This window comes from Acomys minous (genome assembly GCF_964271855.1).
Source record: "Acomys minous genome assembly, chromosome: 10".
Lineage (NCBI taxonomy): Eukaryota > Metazoa > Chordata > Mammalia > Rodentia > Muridae > Acomys > Acomys minous.
Genome location: NC_140491.1, coordinates 115985670 through 115993309, shown reverse-complemented (window position 1 = coordinate 115993309; position 7640 = coordinate 115985670). Strand labels below are relative to the sequence as shown.

The following is a 7640-nucleotide window of genomic DNA, read 5'->3' as shown; positions in this document are numbered from 1 at the left end:
AATATCATTGTTCCTAAGTAAATTAGTGACATAAAAACACTATGTATGTGATAATCTGAAATTAATATAATTATTACAATGATTACCCATTACTAATAATTAGTTGTAAAACCAAATACTCAGTTTTTGTGAGTTTGACAATAGGTCTATAAGCATGAATATTTGGAAGCATTCTATTCTGTTATTTGATGTTAAATCATACAGCAAAAAGTCATTTACATCATCACTGCATTAAGTGCCAAGGTCTCTGAATATTAAAAATTTCTATTCATTTATTACATATACATATATTTCAGATTCTAAAAAACTGACCAGTAAGTAGCTTTGTCGTAGACATGTTGGGACTGTGCTTTCCGGTGACCAGGAAGTGACGAGCTCCCAACACTCCATGCTTGGACTGTGCTTTCCGGTGACCAGGAAGTGACGAGCTCCCAACACTCCATGCTTGGACTGTGCTTTCCGGTGACCAGGAAGTGACGAACTCCCGACACTCCATGCGTGGACTGTGCTTTCCGGTGACCAGGAAGTGACGAACTCCCGACACTCCATGTTTCCATCATCTCCCCAGCCTTCTCACTGGCTCAGGAGGCAGTCAGCTGACCAATGGTGGGTATAGACCGCCCCGAACTACTAACTCAAGTGACCCTTCCTTCCTTCCTTCTCAGCTGATTGTCTTTGGTATCTGGCCACAGGGACAGAAGCTAACATGTTGAACTATTTTTCTTTACTGTACCATTAACATAGCAGCCATAGTTGAAACTACTCTACTTCTTTTTCTGTATCTGTTTCTTCCTTCCAACCTCAAACAAAAATCCCCGAACACCACCAGTACCACACATGTATATTTAAACACTAAAACAAAACTCCCATATGTCCTCTGCCTTTCCACAGATACTATGATTGTTTCTTACTTCTTACTTCATCCTTTCAGTATTCGTGTCCCTGTATCCACAGAGAACCTCCACACAGTCACAACCTCTGATGTCAGCCTTCACACTACACAAGCATTTGATGGCTTCTTTAAAGGCCCCCATGTAATTTGGTAAGTGGTTCTTAATCAATTTGAATGCTCCATCTGGCTCCTGCAAAGGCTCTAACTGATATACTCAACAGGAAATCACCTTGCACCTAAGAAGGGCATGGCTCTCCTATAGCTGGCACCCACATCTGTGCTTGCTTTTAATAATAAGCAATTATAAAAACCTGTTTCTCTTCGACTGCATTGCAACCTCCTCTATGGCAGGGAGTCAGGACTTGAAACATAAACATCATATTTTATTCATTTTTCAGAGGACTTAATTATAAAACACAGTTTCATAGTATTAAATAATTTTAGAAAAACATTATTAGAATGAACATCATTTTTATGAAATTTCTCAGAGATCATGAATGTTTTTAAAATCCTGATGAAAGATAAAATTCTTACAATGGTCTTTTTTTAAACTGTGAAAATTTAATTGACATTGAGAAAGGAGGACTTTTAATAAATATGATATTTACCTTTTATGTTGAAGCAAATTAATCAAAATTTTACTTTTGAGCTATTTGATTTGAAGTACTTATCATTTTTATCTACTATTTTAACTTTTTAATTCTTATACAGGATGGCATTATTATCTGTTTATATGTTGTGCTTTATCCTTTAAATTATCTAAAGTTTTTCTCTTTCACTGTATGTAGGACTTAAATTTAAAATATTCTTTAAGAGGCTCATGCATGAACCTAATTAAATACAAGCATATTCTCCTTTGAAAGTTTATTTGGCCTTGTATACCTTTGTACAGTTATTGGAGCCTCTATTTCCTTGCACAGTAAGTTTGCTTTTTATTATTTCACATACTTGATAGAAAACAAGTTGATACTTTTGATCATGTGGAACATTTTATGACCAGAATAGAGAATGTCTGAACAAAATAGAACCATATTTTTTCCTCTAACTTTATTATTGTTAAAGATCTGAAAGAAACAACAAAAAAACGGAATCGTTGGGCAGATTGCAGCTGGCTGCAGACCTTTTTTCTTAATGACCATGAGGTTGGTAGCTAGTGTATGGATTGAAAAGAGCATGCACTGAGATTGGGACCTTTATCACTGCACAAAGGGTAAGATAAAAATAAGAAAAACTAAGGATTCGGACGGGACAGGAGTAGAATCCGATCGATGCTGGCACAGTCAGGGATACCTCGCTAGTCCCAGGGAAGTCAGACACTGTAAATGCGTTGTGGAGTATGTTGCTTGCCTCTGTTCACTCTAAGGATGTCACTGAGGACGTCGTTCATCACTGTGTTTCCTGGTGCAGGGCACATTTCTTGCAAATCCAAAATGGCAGCAAGAATAACATTCTGTTCTGAGTGATTTTTTAAATTACTATAAGCTTTCACATTGATTATATTTGTTGTTGCTTGGAAGCTTAGAGACAAAGTGCTTGCTGGTCCCTAGAAAAAAAGTACAGAACGGCATGATAACATTTGTAAATTAATCCTATACACATTTCATCCTCTTTGAACCCCTTTTCCTTGAGAGATCTATCACAATTTTCCATGATGCATTAAATATCTATTTTTTTTCCAGCTATCTCTAGTCACTTGTCTCAGACCAGCGGGTCTGTAAATGCCAGGGAGACACTTGATTTCCTGACCCACTGCAATGAAGGACAGCATACACCAATGGGAATCTGGGACAGCATATCGAACAAAGGGAGAATAAGAGTTTTATGAGCCTGAGAGAAAGAGAGCAGTGTCAGAAATATGTAAATGAAGTTCAATTTCTATAAAAATATGAAAGGGCCAGGTATAAAAAGGTGTGGCCTGAAAATGGAAGCTGTATTTTGTTTCTTTGGAAACTACAAAGTGAATATAAAGCCAACATAATGTGTGCAGAAACCTTCTACCTGAAGTCTTAGCATTGCCTGGCTGTCCTCTGTGTCAAAGTAACTCAAAAGTTTGAGGAATCACTGGGGTATTTAATTCTTATTGCTGCAATGTCATAAAAATGTTTCAAGACAGAGCAGTTCAACGGGCAGAGAATGTTCCTAAGGGAAGGGACTTCCCATTTTCAGTATATCCTTGGGAGAAAAACCATTTCCTGTTAAATCTCCTGTTATCTTTACCTGTGTTTGTTATTCAAGCCCAACCAAGACCTGCAGAGGCTTTTATTGAGTTAACTTCAGTTTTCTCACATGTTTGAATAGCATATTGAGAGAAGTCATGGCATGTCAAGATGCAAGCTACAAAAGTTAGTATTACACAACAGAACTACGATTTTCTACAAGCATAGAAAACTTACCAATGACTCGCCCAAATAAAATTGGCCCAACTCATACTTTCTCACTGGCTTTTATCTCTCTGTTGTTTGATTGTACTCTACTGCATCCCACTGATACAATATGACAGAATTTGGAGTCTTGTTCCATTTGAATCTTCATTTTTATTAGTGAAAAAAAAAAAAAGAGACTGCCAGTTTATTAGATGTATGCCAGTTCAGAAATCCTGGCCTCTTGTCCATAGGTCCAATATTGATTCATTATGCAATTCACAATATTATGACCAAGAAATTAGCATGCTAAAGATAAACTACCACAAGTTTCTCTTAAACAAACTCCATATTGATCTCCAATGCCACCCTCAACACACAGGTACCTGACAGACAGGGAGCACAAAGAACAGGGGAGGTGTTTCAGTTGTTGTCTATGCAGAAAAGTACTGGAACAATCTATACAAGAAGTAATTAAAATCCCATCCCTCCTAGGAAGTCCCAGAAAAGAAAAATAACAAGCACAGCCCTGGCCCCTGAAGGTTAGTTATAAAGGCAGCACGGTCTTTCGCTGAGTGCCCTAGAGAGTCCTAAACCAGAAGCTCACCTGAGCACTGAGCCCTGTGGTCATGGCGGGAGCAAGCTGTCCTGCATCGGCTGGCAGAATGAGAGCTTCTAAGTGGAATGCTGCCTTCTGAGCCTTTTGAGCATGAAAATACAGCTATTACTACATAGTAATAATAACAGAGTAGCTTCAATTTACATAGTTAAAGCCAAGGAATACAGCATTCCTGCAAACTTTCTTTTCCTCTCTCGTTCTTTACTTCTAAATGTGCATGTACAAGGAACTGTCTCTACAGGATGCACGTTCAAGACGCTGCGGGAGACAGTGCATGCAGCACACTGACACTCTGCGGATCTGGAGATGGGCTACTTGGGTTCAACGTTGGGCTCCACGATCCCTGCACCTCTAGCTTTATATATAAGTCTCAGTAACTCTAACTGGAGAGATTAAACACTGGGGTTCTATCAGCCACAAACAGATGATAATGTTCTTGGGATAAGTAAATGAGGGCAAATGTGCCAATCTCACTATAAAGCCTGTTGCATAGTGTGTACTCGGCGCTATGCTCATGGAGTCCCTGCTGCAAAGCACAACTGAATAAAAGTTCATCTTCTGAGCACAATGGTCTAAGGAATTAAATATATGCAATGTATATATTAAAATAAATGTATCCAATGCCATTAAAGTTAGTCAAATGGAGCTTGTACTTTAAAAACGGATTTATTGTTCCTATCATAATAATAATTAATAACACAATAATCTCTCCAGCATATTGTTTAGTTGTCAAAGGCAAATGTTTTGAGTTACCTGACTTCAGAGAGATCATGGTATGTGTGGAAGGGGCATAGGTTACAAGGTATGCTTGGGGGATGGGCAAGTGAGGGTGAGCTACCAATCCGGCCTGTGTGGGTTATATTCAGCACCAATCACAGCAAACCTCATTTCTGGAGTTAGGAAGAATGGCAGTTTCAGGATGTAAGGAGAGTCTTCAAGGAAGAGCATCTATTGGAGCTTAGAAGTAAAAAAAATATGACTGTTTTGCAAGGAAAGAACTCACATGTTTCAATTCAACAAAGATACTTCTAGCACTTTCTATAATCCTGTAAGAAATAATATTACTTTTTGGGAAAATGTGAGGTGTTGTGAATTTCAGAAACCAGAATAAAGAATGCAGGTAAGGATTGTCTTTGATAGAACAAAACTGAAAAGCATATTTAAAAGTATTTGGAGAGAGTTTTTATCTGTTATCATATCATTGAAATAAAGAAAGCTTTTCTAACAATGATTCAAATTTCACATAAAATTTAATAAATTGAGCTGTTTTAAAATGCCTTTGTAGGGAAAAAATAAAAACCAACCTATTACTGTTCTTAGGGGGGATGCAGCTGACCATATTGAAGATAAATAGTTCATGTCCTAAATGTTTATACTTTTAAAAAATAGTGACCAACTTCTTAATAAAAAAGGTGTTCAGAGAAAAATGCAGATCACTTTTGACAATAGCAAAATTGCTTATTGAGGATGTAATATAAATTAATTTCAATAAAAGCAGACTAATGTAGCAACATCATGGAGACAGACTGAACAAGACCAGAAGTTGTGCAATCACTGAAGGTTTCTGTAGATCTGTGCAAGTCAAGAGGGCAATTTGCCAGTGCAATTAAATGAGCACAGCCTTCATCCAGCTGTCACCCTGTGGAGAATTTGTTCTCTGAATGGCCTTCCATAGTACAAAATGATCTATGTGCACTTACTGCTATTGTACTGACTCAGATAGAAAAGGGTTGGAAACAACTAAAAGGATCATCAATGAAGTACTGCCAAAATAACAGTAAGATTGTGGACATAACTCAGTGGTAGAGAACTTGCCTACTTTATACAATATCCTGATTTGATCCCCAGCATCACAAATGATAATAATAACAATGTTAATAATAATTAATAATAATAATAATAATAATAATAATAATAATAATACATTCTTAAAACAGGTTGTTATATTGCTGTACCCTTACAAAATATAGGGGCTCTATATAATCGTATGATACATTTTTAAAGTTCTACTAATTGAAAAAGGAAAGATGCAGAATAGTATGTATAATATGCTATCTGTGTGGCAAAAAAATATGTGTTAACACTTGCATAAAGCAACTTCAGAAGGACATATACAACCAATAAAAATGCTAGACATGTGATGAGTAATAGAAAAAATGAAGAGTTTACATGGTAGACTTCACATTGTAAAGCTTCGAAATATTTTACTTCTGTTGTATGTAAATACATTACCTGTTAACAATACAAAGCACACATACTATATATACATATATTTATATAACAGTACCTTCTCTTTGAGGAAAAATAAACATTTATTGATTCCTCGTGTTCATGAATCATTTTGCCATGTATGCTATATTATACAATTACATATAATTTCTATTTATTGGCCATTTAAATGTTAATAAATACCTTATAAGCTAAGAGCTTTCACTAGCTTACAAGTCAATTTACTGAGTATTGGAGATATTGATATATCTAGTTTTATCTTACTAAAGTTTTAATAAGTGAATCCTCTATAAACTGATCATTTGTCATATATTTCCCTAAGCATTTACCTTATACTAATTTAATCCTTGAACAATCCTGTGAGGGAGCTACAAGTATTCTTTTCCTTTTTACATAAAGGAACAAAGTCACAGTATAGTAAAGCCATGTGCCTCATACCCAAAAATACTATACCATCCAACACAGACCTCAAACTTTAGGAATCTTCCACACTCCATATTCTTAAACATGCTATTATGATCACAGCACCTCCACTGTAAGTCTCATTATTTTCTTTTGTTCATTCTGTATGGACATGAAGGGGAGGACTGAAAAACTACCTTTGACTTGCAATATTAAAAAAAAAATGTAAAGCCAAAATCTGAACGCAGATGAGCCACTGGGGGGTCAAAAGTATTACATTGCACGTAATCAGCTGGGAAACAATTCTAATTTTAAAAAATCTTCTGTTTAAAATAACAGTGACAATTTCTAAATGTGCTGTGGCAAGAGATTAAGAGGAGCTGAAGTAGGACACAAAAGGCCTAGGTTCTTTTTCTCCTTTTCTTTCCTTCCTTTCCTTTCCTTTTCCTTTTTCTTTCTTTTTCTCTTCCCTTTCCTTTTCCTTTTCTTCCCTTCCCTTCCCTTCTCTTTCTTCTCCTTTTCCTTCCCTTCCCTTCCCCTCCTTTTTCTCTTCCCTTCCCTTTCTTTTCCTTTTCCCTTCCCTTCCTTTTTCCTTTCTCTTCCCTTCCTTCCCTTCTCTTCCCTTTTCCTTTCTCTTCCCTTCCTTCCCTTCTCTTCCCTTTCTCTTCCTTTTCCTTCCCTTCCCTTTATTTTCCCTTCCTTCCTTCCTTCCCTTCATTCTTTTGTTCTGTGATGTTTTGCTTACATTCACCACCCTCATCTCTTCCCAGTCTACCCTCTTTCCTTACGACTCAACTTTGCTTCCCTTTAGTTTTTATGCAATTCCCTCAAGGACAATTTGAGCTGCTCAAATATTCTTGGATAGGCTGTATTCCACTGGAGCATGATCTACTTACAAGTAGCTAAATGTTAGAGAAAATGGTACTTCCCTCTCCTAGTCAACAGCCCATGGCTATGGATGGCACTTCATGCCCAGCTCTGCTCCACATACAGGGATTTGGTCTTGCTTGGGATTGTGCAAGTTTTGGGCATGCTGTTTACTGTTGTAAGTATATATGTGTAACGTCCCTGCTGTGTACATAAGACACTATTTGTAATCGTCCACTGCCTCTGATTCAGATAATCTTTCTGCTTCCTC

The 7640-nt window shown here is 36.9% G+C and overlaps 1 long non-coding RNA gene across 1 annotated transcript; it reads left to right on the top strand.

Moving 5' to 3' along the window:
- Positions 1 to 520: 520 nt before the first annotated feature.
- On the top strand, positions 521 to 3288 carry LOC311607251. The gene is made up of 3 exons (XR_014782574.1): positions 521 to 606; positions 932 to 1042; positions 2572 to 3288. It is a non-coding gene; the product is annotated as an uncharacterized lncRNA (long non-coding RNA).
- Positions 3289 to 7640: the final 4352 nt, after the last annotated feature.